Genomic DNA, 25,538 nt, shown 5'->3' with positions numbered 1-25,538 from the left:
AAAATAAGAAAAAAACAGTGATAAACTGTCATATAAACTACCATTTATATTTCCAGTTAATCAGGGAATTATGTGGATTATGAGATAAATTAGAATACAGAAATTAAAATACATAATAATGTAAATGTTCCAGTATTTTGTATTTTTAAACCTAAGAAATAATCTTAACCATTTTCTGAAATTTAATATTATTTGGAATTTGATAACCTAGGAAGTTTAATAGTTATTTTATAGTATCTATATTTACCATTATGTTGGCATTCAAGTCTATTCAGCAGATTCCCCATAGAGGAAAATCTGAAAAGGATGAGATCACTGCAAGAGGTGAATGTGAATCAATGTGGGAAAAACAGTTCATTGTTTAGGTTGTTATGGCATTACTTGATGTCATACAACTATAGAGTAATGTGACGTTTCATAAAAATGTACAATGTTGAGAACAAAATGGAGAAAAGTAGAAAGGTAACAGACACTGTGCATGTGATCAGACATCCCAAGCCCCTATGTGAATATGAGGTTTGGAAGGTCATCTGTCCTTCCCGCAAAATTGTTCTTAGGGTCTGGCCAGGATGGGACAACTGTGAAGGTAAACAATGATGCAATTAAAATATTTTCTACCCATAAGAACTCCTGAAATACACTTCCATCTTATAAGGAATTTAACATTTTTCTGGAAGATGATTTTATAGAAGTATGTACGTTAACACACCTAGTATCTGGAGTGATATTACACTTACTTAAATATCAACATATGCACTGAAACCATCAAATCTGAAATTCCTTTTCTTATAACTTCATAAAACCAATTGAGCTCCTGTGCTCATCTACCATCTAAAAGAGATTTCACAAAATTTCTTCTCCTCCAAAGTGTCATGACTCCTGACATCGATATCAGATATCGCTTTCTTCCCTTCTTTCTTTTAAACCAGTTCTTATTATTTCTTCAAGAAGCTGAATACCATAGAGGTAGCCACTTGATAATAGCGATGATTGACCTCAGCTAAGTAGCATCCCTGTATAATGGCTTCTAGTAGTTGGATGGTAGCTGAAGAATCTATAGCCTCTGACCTTCTTGGAAGCAACATATTACGTTTTTTTCTGCCTTCCTTCAAGCATTTAACTTTTCTATCCCACCCCTCTGATATTTCTTGTACAGAATTTTTGTAAGAATTAGTGAATTGACCCTACAACTCATTTCAGTATATGCATATGTTAAATGTTGCAGGTATTACTAAATTGTTATATGCTGTGAGAATTAAAGTATTATAAACAATAAAAATGAAACCTCATTACCTTCTACAGCCATTTACACTAGAATATTGGTTTAATTTGGGATATACCAATTTAAAAAAAAAAACACAGTACTATAAAAAAAAAGCCAGTTCTTTCACAGAACTAACATTTACTAGAATACCTAGATTTCAAATATGCTTACCCATGAAGCCAGTTATTTTATATGTTTACTCTTTTATTACCATAGCTTAATTGGAAGTTTGCTCATCAGGCTATGTAGAGTTTAATTAAACCCAATGAAGAAAACACTGAAAGAAAAAAAAAAAAAAGCAAGCTCTTAAATGTGCTATTTTTGTTCTGATTTTACGGTGACATTTTTCTCCCTGATTGTCCCAGTCACTTATTAATAAACAAAACACACCAACAAACAGCAACAACAACAACAACAACAAAAACACCTCTGGAATCTGCTAATTTAAATATTGACAGCTTTTCGGCTTTTTCTCAGCCTGGCTTCATTTTTTTAGCACCTCCAAGAGAGCCTGGAGGGTCTTTTTTCATTGGCATTCGTATCTCAGGCACATGAAACATATAATTTATTTGCTTCTGGTATTTTGTGATTGGGGAGGGAGATTGCTTTGCTGACTGCAACATCTGTATCTCCTTCACAAAAAATTAATGGGAATATGCTTGTGCATGAACAGGAAGAGAAGGGGACCTGCCCACTTTGTTAAGAAGAAATGAAAAGGGGTATTCTAAGATGAATTTACACTTATTAATCAGAATGCTGTTTTACAAATGGAATCTGAACATGAAAGAAATAAGATAGTTGTGCAAGATGTAAACACCTGCCTAGTGGTAGTCTGCCCTGTGTAAGCCCTCTCCTCTTGATGAGTATTTCTCTACTTAATGAGTTAATCTTCCACTCAGAAGGGTACATTCAGAGCTTAAATATTGGAATTTTTCATAATCACCAAGTTGAGACAATTGTTAAACCTTTTCTAATCTTAATAAAGTTCTTGTACCAGTGTTTTTCCATCATGAGTAACAACAGCTTATACACATAGTCCTCATCATTTAACTTGGGGTATCCTACACCATTTCGATGTTTTATGTAGACACCTTCCTTGCAAAAGAACTTGGACCAGGGTTAGGCATATAATATATATTTTGTCTATTAATTGAATAGAAAGTTTTGTTGTTGTTGTTATTGTTGTTGTTGTTGTTTTTTTTTTGTTTGTTTTTGTTTTTTTTTCTCCCTAGGGAATAGCTGTTCCTATTGTTCTTTTGGAATACAGAAACTTTTCTTTGTCAGCTGCATGCTTAAATCCAGCCTAAAAAGCAAAGTGACTGTAGAATACCCACACTAAGAAGAAATACCAGAAAAGATTCTGATCTTAATATAGGCCAGTAACAGAGTTGGATTTACAATGTCATGAGAGTATAAATTGAGTCATCATTTACAAAAAAAGTATACTCCTAAATTTTCTGTTTGCAGACTACGGGTAATTTACAGACAGCTACAGCTAGCAGACTATATGTTCCCTTCTCCCCTTGTCTTGCAGTGGCATGTAAAAACCTGAAGAGAAGTTAAGGATTAATTTAAAAGCCTGAGCTGCAGGGAGAATGGCACGCACCATGGGATAGATAAAAACAACAAATAACTATGTCACACTGATTCTTTAAGCCTGGCTGTCTAGAAGGTGAAGAATAAAACCTTCTGAGAAGTGGAGAAATCAAAAAGAGAACAAAGTGACAAACTGGAATAGAAATTGCTTCAGAACACAGGGATCCACTGGCAGAGACAAAAATAAATAAATAAATAAATAGATAAATAAATAAATAAAATGGAGCTGATTGTCCAGGAAGCAGTATACTTACACTAATTTCTGCAATCATTCTCTTAACATTCAACTATGATGAAGCAGTAGAAAATACAGCAAACAGTAGAGACTCTAGAGATGAAATCTTACTTTATTCATAACTCTGTAAATTGATTTCAGTGGAAAAAATATTTTGTGATGATGTAATAAAGAAGCTGCCAGTCATATATTTCTAAATTGTACATCTCATCTAACATTTTCAAAATTTTTATGCAAGCAGAAAACAAGAAACACTGCTGTCACATCCTGTATGAGATATAGTGAAGAGTTCCAAGGTGTAAGAAATAGTGTACGAAAAAAATGAGAAACTAAAAATATGCCAGATTTTGCAATAGCTGTCCAGTGAAAATCATGAGGGAGAAAAACAATGAATGCTTAAAAAAGACAAAAAGATTCTATATATTCACACAGAACTGGACCTGAGTATGCATTGGTTTTTGGAACTGCAAATAGGGAGTGAAAAAGGAAAAGCTTTCTGAAAAAAAGTCATATGTGAGAGGTACTGGCAGGCCAAAGGTACTCACTCTGGAATATCCATACTCTGTCTGTTTACAAAAAAATTCTGCAGATCTCTGTGCCACACTGGGAACTGGAGACCATCTGGTCACCAAAAAGAACCAAAAAAGAGTTTGAAAGGAATTTGCTTCACTTCTTTTAAGTCTATCTTCCTGGATAATTCACGATAAGAAGAAATTAAAATGAAGTTTCTTTAATAAGCATAGATATTTCTTCCAAGTAAACATAAGATACATGTTAATAACATTTTTTTACCTCAATATTTCTTGAACTTCCATTATTTGATCATTTAAAATATCTAAGAAACTCTTATGTAGGAGGAAAAATACCTTAGCACTTCCCAATTGCAAATATCCCTGGTTTGTAAGCAGGGGCCAGAAACATGAAGGCATTACAAGGTTTTCTACAGTGTCTGAATGGAGAAATGCTCAGGTTAGTACTGTTGTGGATTCAGAAGAGACATAAATACACTCCTCTGTAAGCGACACTGAAAGCAATATTCCTTCAGTGACACCCAAATAATTTTAAAGTAGCTTTCTTACAACACTGTCGTAGCTCCACAACAGGATCATAAATTAATCTGAGCTTTGAAGTGAAACTTCCTAAACATCTTTCTTCTGGTATTCTCTCCATTGAAAACCACAAGTGGTTTTACACTCAAACAGGTATCTTTTATTAAAATGTAAGCTAGACTAATCCTCTAGTCCTCTAGGGAAGGGAAGGGAAGGGAAGGGAAGGGAAGGGAAGGGAAGGGAAGGGAAGGGAAGGGAAGGGAAGGGAAGGGAAGGGAAGGGAAGGGAAGGGAAGGGAAGGGAAGGGAAGGGAAGGGAAGGGAAGGAAAGGAAAGGAAAGGAAAGGAAAGGAAAGGAAAGGAAAGGGAAGGGAAAGGGAAGGGAAGGGAAGGGAAGGGAAGGGAAGGGAAGGGAAGGGAAGGGAAGGGAAGGGAAGGGAAGGGAAGGGAAGGGAAGGGAAGGGAAGGGAAGGGAAGGGAAGGGAAGGGAAGGGAAGGGAAGGGAAGGGAAGGGAAGGGAAGGGAAGGGAAGGGAAGGGAAGGGAAGGGAAGGGAAGGGAAGGGAAGGGAAGGGAAGGGAAGGGAAGGGAAGGGAAGGGAAGGGAAGGGAAGGGAAGGGAAGGGAAGGGAAGGAAGGGAAAAGAAAGGAAAGGAAAGGAAAGGAAAGGAAAGGAAAGGAAAGGAAAGGAAAGGAAAGGAAAGGAAAGGAAAGGAAAGGAAAGGAAAGGAAAGGAAAGGAAAGGAAAGGAAAGGAAAGGAAAGAGAAAATAAAAGAAAAAAGAGAAGAACAGATCAGAAAGAGCCATAGTAAGATAGATTTAAAGAAAATCTGCTTTTGACCATTGTGTCCCTGCTGGGAAGGTCCTTGTTTTGGTGCATTCAGTGACTTTCAGCAAACTCTGGTCTCATCCCTAGGAAATATTTCTTACTGTCACCATGAAGGCCTGGCCCTGTCTGCCCCCTGCTCTTCTCACTGGACTTTCCCAAGCTCTCAGCTTTGTTGACCTTGTTCTTGCTTCTTTCTTCTGTGTTGCACTTTGCAGTGTTGAAGTGCTTCTGCCTTCGGGTAGAGCAATTACCTCACAGCAGCTATGTGACTGGGAAAGAAAAGGCTTCTGTGTTCTGTGTGGATATTGGTGAGCAACTCCTCGTCTCTGCCAAGTCACTTTAATTTTAAAAGAAACATACCAAAAAAAAAAAAAAGGGAGCAAATAAATATTCAGCCTGTCATAGTGATATTCTAGATTCTTTCCTCTGGATGTGAAATGCAGAGTAGCCACTGTCCTGGAAGCTCATGCAAGCTGTAAATTATTGCCAACTGTTTTGTTGGAGACAGATGGATAGGAGAATAAAAGCCAACACTGTCACAAAACTAAACAGTAGAATATGTAGTTATTTTATCACATGAAATGTCAAGTGCAGAAAAGATTTTCAGGAAAGATTTTGTCTTTCTTTTTTTTTCTATTTTTCACACTTCCAATGAAGATATTTACTTTACAGAGTGTATAATGAAAATAAACTTGTGGCAATGTAATACATACCCAGCTGAGGAAGCATATTATGAAAAAGCTGCAAAAACAGTCACATAACTGCCCTTTTTTTTTTTAAGTCAACACATACATGGTACATTTATGTGTACAAAACAAACAAACAAAAGAAACAAACAAAAAACTGCTGATCAGCAAAAAAGAATGCAAGTTTCTGTAGCTAGAAAGAGAGGGTACCTCTTTAGTAATGATAATTCTGTTTCTGCTTTCAACTTGCTTTTGCAAGAGCATAGGTGTCAAGAAGGAATGTACTGGAGGAGACTCAGGACTCACACAGTTAGTGTGCAGCATTCAAGAAACAAACTGAACAATCAAATAACCAAACAAGCAAAAATTAAACAGCAGAAGTACTTGCCCACTAGGCAGCTGAGTTCTGATTTAACTAACACCTAGAGAGCATCAGTGCTCCCAGTGACTAGAAGTGCTAGTGAATAGAGTGTGCAAATAGGGACTTAACGTTTAACACAACAGTGGGCATGCAAGGCCAACTGAAGTGCAATGTCGTACAATATCTAGACTTCAGCACTGTCTGGAGAAATTGACTCTGTCATGTCAGAGGCCTTGACCTAAAAAGTAGGCAGGACAAAGCTATTTATGTTTTAGGCTTTAGGGAGTGCTCAGTGTTCTTCCTGAATGCCTCAGATACTTTGGAAAAGTATGCTGTAGCTGAGCTGATGAAGGGATAGGAGGAAGATGCAAACAGGCTATACAGCATCATGGATGACAGGTGAGAGATGGACAGGCTTTTATAGATTTGCTTTTATCCCCCTGGCTTTTTTATCTCCTTGAGAAACAAGAGATGCTGGCAAGGGGAAGGAGACAGACAACCCAGCAGAGCAGAAGAATATTTGTCAATAGACTTGCTAATCAAACAACAAGGAACTTTATATATATATATAGAGAGAGAGAGAGATTTTATATATATATATATGAGATTTTTGACAGTATCTCCCATAGGATTCTCATAGTCAAGCTGGAGACACATGGACCATGAGACAGACTACAGAGTGGGTTGATAACAGTCACAAGGACTAGTAGACATGGTTAGCATCCAGTTACTAATGGCATTTCCTATGGGTCAATAGGGTTGATACTGTTTAGTGTCCTGTTTAATGGATTTGGGTGGTGAAACAGAATGACCTTCAGCAAGTTCATGGAAGACACCAGACTGGAAGCCTGAGCAGTGTGCTGGAGGTTAAGTGGGAAACTGGCAGGCTGGAGAAATGCACTGACAGGAACTTTCTGAATTTCAGTAAAGGCAAACAAAAAGTTCTGTGCCTATGTCAGAACAAAGCCACACAGCAGTACAGGATGAGCACCAGCTACTTAGAAAACAGCTTACTAGAAAAGGGTAAGTTGTCTAGTCAAAAGGTTGACTAGAAACTTGGTCAACAAGTCGAAGAGGAGTCAGCTATGTATCCTTGCAACAGTTGTATTCTGGACCATATCAGCAAAATGCAGCCAGTTGTTCAAGGGAAATGATTATCACTATCTACCTCGCTCTTGTGATAGTGGATAAATATGTCCAATTTTTCATTTCTTTGTAAAAGAAATTCCTTCATTGGAGGAGTCTCATGATAATTAAAGAGTATGTATGATAGGAGGCCAAGGAAGTCGACTTGTTTCAGCTTGAAGAAGAGGAGGCTAAGAGATTATCTAATGATGTCTTCAATGGGTGGTTATCGAAAGGACAAGAGCCAGTTTCTTCTCAAACACTGTGGAAGAACAGGACATCATGGTCATATATTGCAGCAATGTAAATTCCAGTTAGTTATAAGTAAGCTTTTTTTGTTTTTGTTTTTAATCCACAAAAGTGATCAAACACTGGAATAGGTTGCCTGGGAAAGTCACCAAACTTGGTGATATCCTTTATCTTTGGTGCTATCTGAAATTTGAGAAGGTCCTGAACAACCTGATCTAAATTCAAAGTCAGTTCTGTTTTGAGCACAGATTTGACTCCCAGTACTTATTCCAAGATTTTATTTTGCATTGTCATAACTAAACTAAAATCACAAAGGCTGAGGCTGTTGTAGGAAAGAAGTGAATTTCCTTCTACTTCATCTCATAGCATCTAAGTTAACCTTTTTCCATTGCCTAATGCTTAAACTTGAAGTAAAATATTTTAAAGAATGAACAGTTTAATTCAGTCCTAACACAAATACTGTGGAGTGGAGAAGGGAACAGGAAAATAGTAGGAATTAAATTAGTATCGTTATGCTTTTATACTTGCATACTTGAACAAGATAAAACTCTACGCAGTTTTAATTCTATATAATTTTTGTGGTGGACTTTTGAAGTAATATATAAAATGAAGTGCCTATCTGCATCTATTTCCTTCTGAGCTGCAGCAATGAAAGGGTTGGTTTCATAGTTGCCATGATCATACCTCCTACCTAGTAGAGATGGCCACGATTTTTTAAAAATATGTTCCTAATATTACATCACTTTGATTCTTATTTTTTCCATATTAGTTTTTACCAACCAGGATTCATTCTACGTTCTTCTAACATAGATATTTTATATCTTTGATAGGCCATTTTCCTACTTCAATTATTTTTAGACTTTCTTGTATATCCCTACTGACCTTTTTTACTTTTTCTGTATTTATTGTTAGATGACATGAATAACCTTTGGATATACATTAATTTAGCTTTAAAAACTTTCTATTACCCTCTCTTCCTTTTCATTATATTATTATTCCTTCCAACTTGCCCTGAGAATTCCAGCACTTTCAGAGTGGAATTCATATTTATATATACTCCAAGAAAATTCCTAGATGCAATGTACTTTAATCAAATTAATCAAATTCTGCTCCTTTCACTAATGCTTAGAAACCTATATATTCAAACAATCAGCCTTTTTTTTTTTTTTTTTTCCCCCTTTGGAAACATTTTTCAAAATGTAAGCAAGGGTTGCTCTTTAAGTTTTTGTAGATATTAATCCACTAGAACCTGAAAACATCTTTTATTCTATAAGGTACAAATTATGGTGTCCCTATTTAAGCTGCAATGCCAAGTTCTGTCAAGATAATTAAAAATATCAACAATATTTGTTACAGTTTTTGATGTGTAGTCACACAGCACTACAGTATTGTATATAATACAGTACTACCACTGCTAGTGAAGATGCAATCTTTTTACTGAGTTTGCAAGGCTCAGGACTGAAGCTGTTCTGTCTCAACTTTTCCTGACTTGCTTGCAGCTTTGTTTCACTTGGTTTAGCGGAGACAGCAATTTCTCTAAATGGCCAGATGTAGTGATCCTGACCAGAAGACCTTTGTACATCAAGGAGTTAATGAACAACAAAACAGTTAACTTGAGTTACACAGGCAATGCTGTGCCATCATACTCATACTCATACTGCCCACCTTGTGCTGCACATCTCTGCTGGCTGCAGGATGAACTTAGCATAGCAAGATGGTTGTAAGAGAAGAGCTGTGGACAGCTCCCAGTCTGCTATTAAACCACATCAACTGCGTGTTAATACTCTTATCTAAAAGTGCAGCAAGAAATTCTTATGTGAACATCCTTTTTATCTGACAGCAAAAATAGTGATTAAAAATGCATTCTTTTTAAGAAATTACTGTAAGAGCTCAAATGACCAAAATAACATAACTTTTCCATGGACAGGATCTGCAGATTGCTGCTCCCTGTTTTGTGTCCCATTTAACACCATAAAACTTGGAATTCACAGCATCTGAAGGGATGTAAAATTATCTATTCTATCCAGTTTTTCTTTATAGTCTTAGCTGTAGTAAAGAGCATTTTAAGAGATACTTTGCAAAATCTGAGTGCTTTTCTCACTCAGATCTTTCTTACTCATTATGAATCAACACTTCTTGGGGTATACTAGATGCCTATGACTAATTTACTTTGTGTTTGTTTATATTTGTGTAGTGCAACCATAGTTTTATATATATAGGTGTAACAAGCAGTTGTACTATGTAGAATAAGATATTTATGACATAATGATATAATGCAGAAAAATACAAGTCTATTGTGACTGCAGAGGCCTTGAGAAATGGAGACACAGTATTTGTCATAGGGAAGTTTAGATGTGGAGTGATGGGGGCAAAGGCTTGGCACTGGAAACCTCATGGCTAAAACAAATCACCCATTGTCAGTTAAATAAAGGTAGAGTTGGAGATGGAAAAAAATGTATTTAGGGGTAACGGAGAACAAAGTAGTAAATAAAGTAAGTTACAACACATGAAAAACTGAGCCCATATGGATTTTAGACTAAGGAAGAAGACGCCATCTGTCCTGTTTTCATCTGGGATAGAGTTAATTTTCTTCATAGTGACAGGCATGTGCCATGTTTGGGATTTAGAGAAAAATAATGCTGAAAACACATGGCTGTTTTAGCTGTTGCAGAGCAGTGCTTTAACAGAGACAAGGACTTTTCAGTTTCCTGTGTTGCCCTGACAACAAGGAGGCTGGGGGTGCACCAGGAGCTGCGAGGAGACACAGCCAGCACAGTTCGCCCAGGCTGGCCAAAGGGATGTCCCACACCATGTGGTGTCATGGTCAGCAATATAAGCTGGGTGTCAAGGTTGGGGGTAGGGGTAGGGCAGCTGCCACTGCTCTTGGACTGCTGGTGGGCGATGAGCATCACTTGTTTTATGTACATATATATATATATATATATGAATTATTATCATTATTATAATGTTCCCTTGTCTTATTAAATTGTCTTTATCCCAAACCATGAGTTTTACCTACTTTTTTGTGTTGTTTTGTTTTGTTTTAATTCTCTTTCCCATCCTACTGGGTGGGTGGGGGAGTGAGCTGTGTGGTGCTTAGCTACCTGCCAGGTTAAACCACAACACCATTGACTTGAACATCACACTCCTTTTGGCTATACACCACGTGGCTGATAACTCTTATAAATATCTTACAAATTTCCTGGAGAAAAGGAGGTTCAGGGGCGACCTTATTGCTCTCTACAGGTACCTCAAAGGAGGCTGTAGTGAGGTGGGGGTTGGCCTGTTCTCCCACGTGCCTGGTGACAGGACGAGGGGGAATGGGCTTAAGTTGCGCCAGGGGAGTTTTAGGTTGGATCTTAGGAAGAACTTCTTTACCGAAAGGGTTGTTAGACATTGGAACAGGCTGCCCAGGGAAGTGGTGAAGTCACCATCCCTGGAAGTCTTTAAAGGACGTTTAGATGTAGAGCTTAGGGATATGGTTTAGTGGGGACTTAGTGTTAGGTCAGAGGTTGGACTCGATGATCTTGAGGTCTCTTCCAACCTAGAAATTCTGTGATTCTGTGATCTACCCATGACGAAAACACCTTCCTTAGTACCCTCACAAGTAGGGGAATGTATAGAAACTAAGTCTGTAGAACAATTTTAACTACATTATTGTTATTTATTTTTCCTATAACAATTAGATCTGGACTAGTAATGATTAGACTCGTAACATTCCAGTTATACTGACAATAAATTATTGTCTTTTCTTACATGAGAAGTGTGTTTTGTCTTTATCTATAAACAGGGTTTTGAGTGTAACTGATTTATGTATCTTATCTGCTTTTGTTTTCAGTACCACTTGTTTTCCAAAATTGGCTATGGACCCAATATGTGCTCATATTTTCATTGTAGACACACATTTTAGGAAGCGGTTCCCATATTTAAGCTATGTTTAATATAAACTAACAGGCAATATTTTTTTTTTAATGTTAAGTATGTTGATATTATGTTAATGTTAATGTTATGTTAATGTTAATGTTGTTATGTTAATGTTATGCTAAGTATGTTAATATTTAGTGTTTTTTTTTTTTTTTTTTTTTTTTTTTTAATGTTAAGTATGTACTTAATAGTTTTTGCTGTCTTTGATCTACATCACCTCTCCTCTCTCTGGTGATGCATACGGTATCAAAATGTACTTCCAAAACTGTGAGAGTCTGTTGAGAGAGTACTGTTACACAGCACTGGTTTTGAGTTATACTTGTAAAAGTAATTTTTTTACAAAAAAAAAAAAAAATTGTAAAAAGGGAAAAAATTGTAAAAAAAAAATGTAAAAAAGGAAAATCTACTCAGATATATTTACACTTCAGGTGTACACATACCCTTAAGAATGTCAAAGAAAAAATTCTCTAGTACTGCAAGTGAGATCCTGGACTGTTAGCAGAAAGCTATTTGCATTTTAGCGGTCCAAATTTGCCTGCCAGCATAACTGGCCTCAAAGTAAGGCTCTTAGCTCAACACACAGAAGCAGAGGTACATTGCTACCTCCCCTATGGCAAACAAATAAAGTATTTTGAGAATGTCCTTAGTGACTGTCCTTGCAGTCTTTAGGCACCAGCACACAGAGAAAACTCCACAGACAGACAAATGATTGATGGGCTTAACTTCATATTTTTTCCTTGGTCGCTGTGGCTGAGCAATATTTGGCATGCAGCTTTGGTTCACTCCTATTTGTTCTTCTTGTAAAACCTTTTTGATTTGTATTTTCTACTCAAAGGTTGGATTCTCTGTGTCAAATTTGTGCTATCAGGTAATTTCTGATTCGTTTTCTGAAAACAAATTCTCTCCCTTCCCTTCATTACCATTTTAGGTATATGTAAAATGCTAAGATGGCATATGTGCATTTAAGTGTATGTTTCTAGATATAAATATACATTTACATGTTGTAAAAACAGGAAAAAGAATAGATATTAAAAGGCTAAATGTGTTTGCATATAAATGTATGTGTATAATATATATGTGTATTTATATTTACAAATATATGGAAGCAACTACATAAGAGCAAAAGTTCATATATTAAAATCCAGTTATACAAAATAACATTCCTTAATTTTGCATGCAATGCAAAAATTAGGAAAACATCATATGTTTGTGATATGTTCTTATAAGCAATTTAGACTTAAAACATAAATTCTTAGCCAGTTATTCTATGCTTCCAAATCTCTTCCAGCCTCCCACAGTCTCCTGTGTTCATTTTTATATGCTACCCATATATCTACTATCTCATTCAACTTCAATTAAATTAATTACAAATCCCTACAGCACCCTAATTAGTGAAATATACTTAACCAAATCTATCAATAATTATTTTGAACATCTCATAATGTTACAGCTAGAAAAACACTCAAGTGAGAACTAATTAATCGCTATCAACAAAACAGAGATCCTTACATCTCAAATACCATCACACACCCATAATTAGCTAATACATTTTAAATAAATGTGAATTATAAGGTGGAAAAAAAAAGAAAAAGAAAAAGAAAAAATTGTTTATCTGATGCTCCTATCTGGTAAAATGAAACAAAACAAAACAAAACAAACAAACAAACAAGTCCTCTCCAAACACAAATCCAAACCCTGTTTTTGCTCTGAGGTTTCTGACCCCAAGTTTATTAACAAGACTTGTAATTACCACGAGTCTGACTCAGTCAAAATATACTAAACTGAAACAAAATTTACCATTCAGAAAACTCTTTCTTTGACAGTTAAATAAAGAACCATTGTGGCAAATCAGACAATAATATAGAAATGCAATAATCCATGCTGTAGCTACCATTGGTGCTATTGTGCGAGTATTGTGTGCAATGTCTTTGCAAGAAAGGATTTTAGCATGTTGTCCAGAAGATCTCTATTCCTGGCAAAGTGAGAAAGGGTTTTACCGTTAGGAAGACATGTTGTAATTTTTGTCACAGAACTTGTGAACGCAACAGGTTTTATCTTCTGAGAACACTGAAGACAGTGAAATATGCCCTGGTCTTATGTGAAATATTGGTTATGATGTAAACAAAGGCTAGCAAACTAAGTTGCATATTTTTGTAGAACTGTGATAATTGACATATAGAATTTGTCATTATTAGAAGCATTCACCATGAGAATAGGAAGATTAACAATCATACAGGTTTCTTTGCAGAGCTTAAAGGGATTTCAATCGAGCTGATGAAGTCATTAATGCATGAACACTATTAAAACAGAATGTTCCTGAAATTATTAGTTTTATTTCCATTTTTATGTCCATGTCTCAAAGTTCTTTATGAGCCTTCCTGACTTCATTCCTATCACCTGTGAGAGGGCAAAAATCTTTGGCCTTAAGATCAAACATTAACCAGGGTGGAAAGAAGAGGGAAGGGGAGGACAGCATTTATTTCAGAAGCAGAATGAAGCAACCTTAATTTAAAGAAATGTTTCAGTTTCAAAGCCCTGAAAATACCAGTTCCTTCCTGCTCCACTGTATCCTTCCTTGTCTACTGACACATCTGCCTGAAATAAATCCCCTTATTCCATGAACACTATTCCCACCTAGATACAACAGGTTTATAGCCATATTATGTTATTCCAGATTCTGTCCAGAACACTGGGAATTTCTGAAATACTGGTCAAAAGAAAACATAATCCAGTAATGGAATGACCTAGCTCAATTCAAACTTACTTCACTTCCTCCACCCTTATATCCAGTTTTTCTAATTTAATTTTAATTATTTATTTATTTTTTAATTTCTGCTGGAATGAATTCTGTCACTAACTTGTTCAAAAGAACCATACAATGTAACATTTGTATGCAAATTTAATGAAAAATGGCCATAACTCAGTCAGGAGCCGAGTACTTGGACAGTGATAATTGCCTAATTAACAATACTGGCAGAGGAAGATAACATTAAATACGTACAGTATTTTATATGAAAACAGGCTATTTGGTCCTAGATTCACACATATTTCAGATTTCTTTTAACAGTTTCCTTTTTGTCAGTAGTATTTATCTGAGGTGGCATTAACATTATAGCTAAATTTATGAGTTCTTATTGAGCACAAATTTGAGTCTGAATAAGTTACTCATTAGAACTTTTCAACCTTAGTCTGAAGTACTGTGTTATAAATTAATTTTACATTTGTCAATCTGCAACAGTTGATTCATCTGCTTGTTTTAAAATGAGAATACACTGTAAAGCTGATTTTGCTTCCACTTACAGTAATTTGGGGATGGAGTGACACAGCAGATAAATGTTGAGGGATTTCTTGAAACAGCAAAAATCCCATGGCTTGCTGTAGCTGAGCAAACCAAGCTACCAGGGCAACTATGAGAAGTTCCCATGACAGTGTTCCCACATCGCCCAATTGAGGAACTCAGAAAAATATTGTTACCAGTAGCTGGCTTCAAGGACAAGGTCTATGTGACTGCTAATCACAAGGGGGTTGTTTTCTTGCAGGTGGGGTTGTTTTCTTGCAGTTGTTTGTCTGAGTGCTTTTGACCAATAATCTTGTGTGAAACACTGTCCACCCCTGTTAAGTTCTCTATAAAAGTTAGGCTATTCGGGCAATAAAATGGAGCATGATCTGACTCTACTGGTGTCTGTCGTGCTTTCGGCCGTGCTTCCTGCAACAGATAAACATTGTATAGAATGGGATTTGTTCTTTACAGTTATGAACAGTCCTCATCCATCTTCAGATGAATGAACTAATACCATGTCATGGACTTGGTCTTATCAGACACAATGAAAAAGACATACATCTAATTGAAAAAGCACCATTTACACTTTACAAAGTTTAAACAAATCCAAGAAAAAGTTCCTTCTGAACTTTCTTCAAGCACTGATGGGCTGAGGCAAAACTTGAGAGGAACAAGAACTTGCAGATGACACCAAGTTAGGTGCATGTGTTGATCTGCTCAAGGGTAGGAAGGCTCTGCAGGAGGATCTGGATAGGCTTGACCAATGGGCTGAAGTCAACTGTTCAACAAAGTTCAACAAGGCCAAGTGCTGGGTCCTGCACCTGGGGCGCAATAACACCAAGCAGAGCTACAGGCTGGGAGTTGAGTGGTTGGAGAGCTGCCAGGCAGAGAAGGACCTGGGAGTGATGGTTGATAGTCGGCTGAATATGAGCCAGCAGTGTGCTCAGGTGGCCAAGAAGGCCAACAGCATCCTGGCTTGTATCAGAAACACTGTGACCAGCAGGGCTAGGGAAGTGATTGTCCCCCTGTACTCGGCTCTGGTGAGGCCGTACCTTGAGTACTGTGTTCAGTTTTGGGCCCCTCGCTACAAGAAGGACATCGAGGTGCTCGAGCGAGTCCAGAGAAGGGTGACGAAGCTGGTGAGGGGCCTGGAGAACAAGTCCTATGAGGAGCGGCTGAGTGAGCTGGGCTTGTTCAGCCTGGAGAAAAGGAGGCTCAGGGACGACCTTATCACTGTTTATAAGTACATTAAAGGAGGCTGTAGCGAGGTGGAGGTTGTCCTGTTCTCCCACATGCCTGGTGACAGGACAAGGGGGAATAGGCTAAAGTTGTGCCAGGGGTGTTTTAGGTTGGATCTTAGGAAGAACTTCTTTACTGAGAGGGTTGTGAGGCATCGGAATGGACCATCCCTGGAGGTCTTTAAAAGACTAGATGTTGAACTTAGCGACATGGTTTAGTGGAGGACTTGTTAGAGTTAGGTCAGAGGTTGGACTCGATGATCTTGAGGTCTCTTCCAACCTTGACAATTCTGTGATTCTGTGATTTCTTTGAAATGTGAAACAGAGAAAACAGTTCACAAAGAGAAGTCTGATGAAACAACAAATACTTTTAATGAAATAAATATTGGTTGATTTTTTTTTTCCCCCATGGCAATGTTTTTTCGTATCTGCCAATTTGAAGAAGCATTCTTGTGCATCATTACAGATTGTAGTTTCTGTGCATCGAATGTGCATCGAACCTTTTATATTTCATATGGCATGCCACAGTCTTATCAAAACTGATGAAGGGCATCAGAGAATCTAAAACCTCCTGCCATTCTCAACTGTTACTCTAAAACTGTTACTTGCAAGTCTGAAGAAAACAATGGTGCCAGTATCCCAAAAGAGGAAACTTTCCTGATACACAGGTTCTAGATAAACTAAATATTTTCTAGTGATATCCTACATATTAAAAATGATTCTTTGAGGCAGTTATTCCTTAAACAGAAACATATTAAAAAAAAAAAAAGGAAAAAAATGCAGTTTATTACACAGATTTATGAAGTTATCATTTTAGTGTTTTTATACTATCTGTTATAGCACATAGCACACTATGCAGTTGTCTTGATGTAAACCAGAGTGGACTCCACTTAAGAGTATGGACAAAGTCTTCTCATTCCAATTTCTTTCTCTCCTAAATAAATAAATAAATTGGCATCTCAGATAGTTGCTGACTAAAATTTCTCATTAGAGTCATTAGAATACATGTATACACACAATGTATCTGTCTGTATGTAACAGAACGTCTGCTAGTCTAGTGTGCATATGATTTGACGTTGACTTACTCTTGGTAAAATTGAGCTCTTCTCATTGATTTGACCATCAATAAGAGTCAGGAATTTATAGCACAGTTGTTTCAGGTTTGCAATGGATAATGGAGGAAACAGTGGAAATTATGCGTTTGCTCTTCAAAGAGAAATTGCTTGATAAAAAAAAGAAAAAGCTGCTAAGGAAACTAAGCAGGCATAGGAAATAGCTGCAAAGTCACTGAGAAAACAAAATAAAACAAAACAAAACAAACAAACAAAAAAGTTGGCAGTGGATTTAGCATGATAAAAAGTTTAGCATGATAAAAAAACATGTTTATGAATATATTCAGTAAGGGTTGATCTAACATCTAAAGTAAAGTAGTAAAATTTCCAAATGTTACACTTTTTAAGCTAAGCAAGAACCAAAAGGAGTGAAAAGGAATTGGGGAAATGACCCCTCCCCATCTTTCCCCCCTCCCAAAAAATGTCAAAACCAAAAATAACCCCCCCAGAACTACTCATGCAGATTGTGTAAGAACAATTTTAAAATAAAGAGAGGGCAAAATGTTTCTCAAGTAATTCAAATAACTTGTTTTTCCTAATAGTGTGAACTCCAGTTGTTTCTAAAAGATCCAAATCATAAAATAAAGACCTTTCCACTATGAACTTCCAAGAATGGAGGGAAATTAAAAATAAATAAATAAATAAATACAGCAAGTAAACTTCAACAACATATTTTCAAGGGTAACATTACAGGAAAAAAATAGAGCAACTAAATACTTTTTTGGTCAAATCAAAATCATATTTAAACTTCATGGGTGAGTAAAAGGTAATATTATTTTAAATAAATAATAGATCAGATAATATACTGTCATGGTTCCGCTCGAGTGGGCAGCTGAGCTCCACCACAACCGCTCGCTCAGTCCCCCTCCTCTAAGAGGAATGGGGAGAAAATATGTGAAAAGGGCTCAAAGGTTGAGATAAGGACGAGAAAATCACGCAATAATTATTGTAACGGGCAAAACAGACTCAGCATAGGAAGATAGTAAGATTTATTGCTAACAAGCTAGAGAAGTGAGAAACAAAGGAAAGAAACCAAAAGCACCTTCCCACCCATCCACCCTCTTCCACCTCCTCCCCCCGAGTGGCGCAGGGGAACGGGGGAATGGGGGTTATGGTCAGTCTACAGCACTTCTTCTCTGACGCTCCTTCTCGGTCACTCTCGTCTCCTGTGCTGTGGGGTCCCACCCACGGGATGCAGTCCTTGACGAACTGATCCAGCGTGGGCTTCCCACAGGCAGCAGCTCTTCCAGAACTGCTCCAGATATGGGTCCGTACCACGGGGTCCATCCCTCAGGAGAAAACTGCTCCAACCTGGCTCCCCTACGGGCAGCAGCTCCTGCCAGATCACCTGCTCCTGCGTGGTCTCCTCTCCATGGGCTACAGGTCCAGCCCGGAATCTGCTCCGGCAGGGGTCTTCCACAGGCGGCAGCCTCCATCGGTGCAGGGCCACCTGCTCCACCGTGGTCTCCTCCACGGGATGCAGCGTGGAACCCTGCTCCACCGTGGTACTCCATGGGCTGCAGGGGGACATCCTGCTTCACCATGGTCCTCACCACAGGCCGCAGGGGACTTCTGCTATGGTGCCTGGAGCACCTCTCCCCCTCCTTCTTCACTGACCTTGGCACCTGCAAGGCTGTTTTTCTCACTCCTCTCTTTCTCCCAGCTGCTGTGTGGCGCAGTGTTTTTTTCCCTGTCTTAAATATGCTCTCACAGAGGCACAAAACAACATCGCTTATTGGCTCAGATCTGGAAAACAAAGAGGCCCTTACCAAACATGGGGCAGCTTCTAGATCCTTCTCACAGAAAGTAGCAGGGCCCTATGGCCCCCTGCTACCAAAAACTTGCCACGTAAACCCACTATGTATACGGCAAACAAGTAATCAGAACACAAAATCAGAAGTTTGAAAAAATTGGTATTTCACCCAGACCTTTCTTCTTTTCAAGGCCAGATTAACTATACCTTGTGTCACTCCTGACAGATGTTTTGCTAACATTCTCTTAAAGACATCCAGTACTGGAAAGCCCAGGGAATCCATTCCAATGCCTGACTATACTTCATATTATAATATTTTCCATTCTTATCTAACCTAAATCTTTCTTACTGCAATATGCATCCATTCATTTTTGTCCTATTCATCATGTTCATTGAAAATGGATTATTCTTTCCTCTCTGCAGTAATCTTTTTTGTTTGTTTTTACAGGCTTGAAATCTATTATTTTATTTCCTGTCATCTTCCTTTATGCTAAGCAGCAGAAATTCATTCAATTTTCTCTCATAGATCACATTTTCAAGACCTCTTGATTATTCTCATTGCTCATCACTGCAAGCAATGTACATTCTTTTCTGGAATACCGTTTTTCCTTTGCCAAATGACTATTGCCTTGTACCATGTGTTTTGTTGACCAACCTTTTGTAATGGTATTGAAGAAATTGTCCAATTTTTGTGCATTTTATTTTATTTTATTTTATTTTATTTTAATTTTTTTTTTTATATACAGTTGCATAACCTGTCTAGTTCACAGCTACCTGGTCAATCGCTAGGCCTTCTGCAGAAGTCCTGGCTATTGTTCTTTGTTTGTTTAACTACTATTTCTGATGTGGGTCATTGGATGTATCTGTATTGAATAGGTATTACAAAGATCATTTTTCTAATTCATTAGAACAATATTGAATTCTGTGGAATTTTTCTATAACATCTGTAGTACACCATCTCTGCGCTGGTGTGGCCTTACCTCAAGTACTGTGTGCAGTTCTGGGCACCACAGTACAAAAAGGACATTAAACTGTTGGAGAGTGTCCAGAGGAGGGCTATGAAGATGGTGAAGGGCCTAGAGGGGAAGGCATAATGAGGAGCAGCTGAGGTCACTGGGCCTGTTCAGCCTGGAGAAGAGGAGTCTGAAGGGGGACCTCATCGCAGTCTACAACTTCCTTGCAAGGGGGAGTAGAGAGGCAGGTGACCTATTCTCTGTAAACACCAGTGACAGGACCCGCAGGAATGGTGTTAAGCTGAGGCAGGGGAAGTTTAGGCTGGACATCAGGAAGATGTTCTTCACCAAGAGGGTGGTCGCACAGTGGAACAGCCTCCCCAGTGAAGTAGTCACTGCACCAAGCCTGTCTGAATTTAAGAAGCAATTGGACTGTGCACTTAGTCACATGGTGTAAAATTTTGGGTAGACCTGTGCGGTGCCAGGAGTTGGACTTGAAGAGCCATATGGGTTCCTTCCAATTCGGGATATTCTTTGATTCTATGATTCTATGATTACTGGTATCATCAGTAAATTAAATAAGGTGTTCCTCCATTACATTTAATATATGGCTAACCCCCAAACAAGAATAGATCTCTGCAGAATCTCTTACAGTAGATCTTCTATGGAACAGTTCTCCAAAGAATTTGTAGCCACCTTCTTATACTTTTACCTACTTATCCATGAAAATGTCATCTGAAAGTGTCAAAAAGCTTTATTATGTTCAAGACGTAGCTTGTCTCCTTTTCTCTTTATCCATAAAGCCTGCAACCCTGTCACAGGAGGATGTCTGACTGGGTTGACGTATTTGGTTTATAACAAATCCCTATTGGCCATTACTCACCTCCTCACTTTATCCTAAGTATTTCCAAATAGTTTGATTGCTTTGCTCTCCAGCTGATATATAAAGAATCAGATTGTTTAAGAGCACTAGGAAAGTGAAAGAAGCAGCTGTGCTACTTTAGCACTTCTGTTGCCTAAAAATGTCTCTTTCAAGACAGCTAACCTTATCTGTGCAGCATATAACTCTCCATTTTGTTTTTAAACCTCAACCAAAACCCTTGGTTTGTTTTGTATTATTCAGCAGTAAGGAAATGATTTGATTTGCATCATAGTTAAAAGAGAGAATTATTATTATTGTTATCTATACTTTATTTAATCTCTCACAAATATGCAACATTATTTTATAATACAAATAGTAACATCATAGTTAAAATATTATATGGTAGCAATACTATTTTATCCTTTTCCAGAATAAAATCTAGAATGGTACGAGAGCTGTGTTAATTAGCTATCAAGATTACTTAAACAACTGCAAACATGTTGTCTAACAACAGGCACATGCATTCAGTCTGGACATATTCTCAAAACTGCTCAGAAGAAATGAAAAAGTGGAGGACCGAATATGATATAGGGAAGGAAAGTTTAAAATATAGGTTAAAGGCAGTTTATTTCATAGCCTCATTTGCTCTTTCTCATGGATCTCTTAGCTGTGGTTGGGCTTTTGTGATTGCAGGGCTCTTCATAACTCCATGCCCAAGCAAGATCTTCAGTACTAGATCTGTGTTTCTATTGCCTTGAAAGAACTGAAGATAATTTACCTCATACTTATCCACAGATGCCCATTCTTTTTGTATAACTTCTAAAATCCTATGTACCTATGGATCACACGTTTTATATGGCTCTGATATTAGGCTAGAAATATTTGTAAGCAAATATAGTACTAAACAGATAGGTGAGATATTTGTAAGGATTTGTTTTATTTCTAATTTACTGAAATCCTGTGTAAAAGGTCATAATCCCTTTAAGAAGTCAGTATTGGCATGTATTTATTTTATTTTATTTTATTTTATTTTATTTTATTTTATTTTATTTTATTTTATTTTATTTTATTTTATTTTATTTTATTTTATTTTTAATACAACCTTGTATTAATACAAAAACAATTTGTATTTTTAATACAAATCATCAGTCACAGGAACATACACTCCTGAAATTTTTCCATGCAGATAGAAAGGTGCTGTTTAAAAAATTAAAAAAAAAAAAATCAGTTGTCCGTGGTGCTAGTCATTCCAAGTAAGGGGTAGTCTGGAATACGTAGTTAAATGGAATCTTGCCAGGTTCTCTGCAATAAAATATAGCTTTCTAACTATAAGCCTTTTGTTAGAAAACCCCAAATTAATACAAGTTAGAATTATAGAGTTTTGTTGCAACAATTTACAAATTGCTAATCTCATTAGATGTGTTATATTAAACAATTTCCTGATCTTCCCTTCTAAATCCTTACTCTAAGCTTTGCAGTATACATAATTCCATAATCCATCTACAGAAGAAAATCTAGACAAAAGAAACACTTATATCTTTTAAATCTGTCCCTTACTCTCCTTATGACTTGGTTTTCCTATCCATTTTTCCTGTTTGTTTCCTATCCATTTTGAGAGGAAATTTCAAGTAGATAAGCAACTAGCTTGGATCCCAAAATACTTCTGCTAAAACTTATGAAATAGTATAAAATTCCAAAATTTTTAAAATATGTAATTCCCTCTTTAGAGTTTACTCTGGTAAAATGTGGTCTGGGATTAAATATGTTAGAGATTGTGAAGCACTTCACAACTATGGTAGTGGAGATCATAGAAACTGATACATCATATGAATATGAATTGACAAACAAGACATAGGAGAGAACTTAATATATATTTATAACTTTTAACTAGTTAAAAGAGTAGCAGAAAAATAATAAATACAACTCCTAATGTTGAGGGTGAATATCTCCCTCTTGCAAGCAGTATAGCATATATACTGGTTCTTTAAAGGAGGAGAAGAATCATAGAATAGATCCATAAAGAATTATAATGAAATATACACACAGCAGCAGTGTAGTGTGAGTTGTGCTCTAGGGCCATGCTTTTAGGACCATGTGACTGTAGGGCCAATTTACAGCTCTATCCAGGTGGCTTGCTTGGTTGAAGTCATTCATGTCCACTCTGCTCTAGCTGTGCTTTAGTGCAGCAACATGCCACCTACAATTTAAAGTGGCATTTTCATGGGCCTAGTTTAATTCAGATAGAAATGAACAATAAAAAAATAGTCACCTCAAATATTTCCCCAGATATTAGCTATCGCTGCCCTTCTTCCTTTAAGAGTCAATCTTTTGTCCCTCATGACATTCTTTTCCTACTGGGTGGGTAAATCAGCACTTTGCCTATCTATCTGCACCAGTGGATTCTGTTTTAACATTTCCCATCCAGACCATGAAAAACATGATGTCAAGCAAATTTTTCTGAATTACTGTGCAAACCTACATACATGTAATATATATGTATAAATAATGTTATGTATTACACATATATGTTATATATGTTATGTATTACATATATATTACATTATATATGTATAAATAATGTTATGTATAAGGTCATGTATTTAATGGAGGGTAGGTCCATATTTTTCAAAAGTAGAGAACTGAAATTAGAAGAGTCCCCTAACAGTCCCATCTGTACTGTAAATTGGAAGCAACTGTAGACGTGTCCAAGTCCTATACTATGACAGTTTTTCTTTCCATGAAACTTTTAAATGTAAATAATTTCGTAAGATTCTAGAGGACTTTGTAAATTCCAATAATTACAGAAGAACAATTTATTCATTATTTAAAGTTATGATGAGTTATAATTTTAAGAGCAAGTGAAGGATCTCTACCCCAAGTAGATTACACCTACCGGTAACCATACCTTCAATATGCACCTCTTTCCAGGTATCATTCTTTAAAACTAGGCAAGTCAGCTGCCATTGTGCAGTATGTAAGTGTTGGCTGCCGCCTGTCTCCTCTTGCCCTCACACAGCTTCTTCTGCATGTTTCCTGGCTTTAGTGGTCATCCCAACACAGATGTTTTTTTCTCTAGGGAATTAAAATATCAGGATTTGGAAAAACAAAAGCAGTAAATAGCCATTGGATTGGCAGTATAGGACCGTAGACTCAGGTAAATTCCTAATCCCCCATTAGCAAGGTTTTTCTGTTCCAGACTCCACAGCAAATAGCTTCTACAAAGGACAGCAAATGGATTCTCAACTGTTACAAAAAAAAAAAATTTATACTTTTTCATCAGAAAGTAGCAATAGTGGCCTAGTTTGAGTTAGGGAAATAGTTTGTTTTCTCAGAACTTTATTGAAAGAAATGATGCTGTTTCACACTGAAAGTTAGAAAGGAGGGATGATGAGAGGAAATGTTCTTATAAACTGAAATGTGCTAAGCTATCCTCTGACAATTCAATGAGTTCGCTCTGACATACAATTTCCTCCATTAAATGTTCAAGCCACATTCATGCCATTCACAATTTGTTAAATTATGATTCAGGCTCAAAACCAACTATAACTGTAATTCTCTAATTATTCAAATTGTAAAATACATCATTTTCTATTATACAGTGTACTTTTATCTCTTATTATATAAAGCAGCCAGAAAATATATAAATCTATTTTACTATAGCTAAGAAAAGTACCAAATGCTCAAAAACACTCAACAAGATGCTAATCAGAATCAGTTACTAATTTGTAATTGATCACTGGAGCCTGAAGCTTCACTAATCAAGCATTACAAGTTAAATAACTTTTCTCCTTTGCTTTTAATTGATACTGGTCACTTTCTTTAGAGTTAATTAGATTATACATGTGAAAATGATTTGTTGTTATTGTTAATAACATTACAGTACTTAATATGTACTAATGAAGAGAATCTGACATTGCTTTACAGCAAAGGCAATATTGTTTATGGCATACAGTCTACATACATAGTGAGGGTGTTAAAATTGTAATAGGAATTAAAGTTTTGCTAGGTATCTTTCTGTTTTGCTCTCTTCCTCTGAGGTAAATTGTTAATGAGACTATTACAATTTAAGAATCTGTTGTTAAGCCAGAGAATGACAGCCATGCAAATGCTAGAGGCAAAGTTACATGTATAATTTTGACTTGCTACAAGGCTTTAAATAGCAATCAGTCTGGGGTGCATATGAGGAGAGATGTAGGTTTAAGTAACCTTACAAGAAAGTGATCTTACTATTGTCTAGAACATCTCTCTAATAGAGAGAGGGAGAAGGAAGGGGCAGGCAGACGTATATAGCAATGACAAAGACAAAATCTTCTTGTGGTGTGCAGTGAGAGGAAGCAAACAAACTTAGAGACTAGGAAGAACTTCTTCATTGTGAGTTGGATAAATGCTGTCACAGGTTGCCTAGAAAGGATCTGGAATCTCCATCCTAGCAGATATTAAAAATGGGGCTGGTCATAGCCCTGAGCAATCTGATCTCACTTGGTCATGCTTTGAGCAAGTGGTTGGGCTACAGATCTCCAGAGGTGTTTGCAAACTTACTGTTTCTACTCTTCAAGTAGATGACCAAGACTGTGAAGCACAAGGTAGCATGATTTTGCCCCTTTTGGCAGTTGAGTCTATCTTTGTACAAGCAAAAGGTAAGTTAATGTTCAGGCCTGAGAACTAATTGGGCCTTTCAGTGAAGGGAACAGGTACCAGCAGCCTGTAGGAAAGTCTTGGAGTCCTGCAGCAATGCATGACTTTCAGAAGAGCAACTATCGAATTACTTTAGAACAGCCTTTCTGCACTTCCACTAAGCTGATGCTTTTCTGTGAACACTGTACTGCAGAGATACCTGATCAATTAATCTTATAGAGAGGAGATGAGTTTTCTAATTCCTTTAATCTATAGCAGTAACTATCACCCCAGGCAAATATGCTGTTCATCCTGCTCTCTTTTCCATTCTAATTTAGACTTTAAATAATGGCATAATTGTGCAGATTTTTCTTTTAAGCCTTGACAAACAGTGAACTAAGACTAGTATT

Source organism: Anas platyrhynchos, chromosome 3 (assembly GCF_047663525.1).
Source record: "Anas platyrhynchos isolate ZD024472 breed Pekin duck chromosome 3, IASCAAS_PekinDuck_T2T, whole genome shotgun sequence".
Taxonomy (NCBI): domain Eukaryota; kingdom Metazoa; phylum Chordata; class Aves; order Anseriformes; family Anatidae; genus Anas; species Anas platyrhynchos.
Note: the sequence above shows the minus strand (reverse complement) of the source record.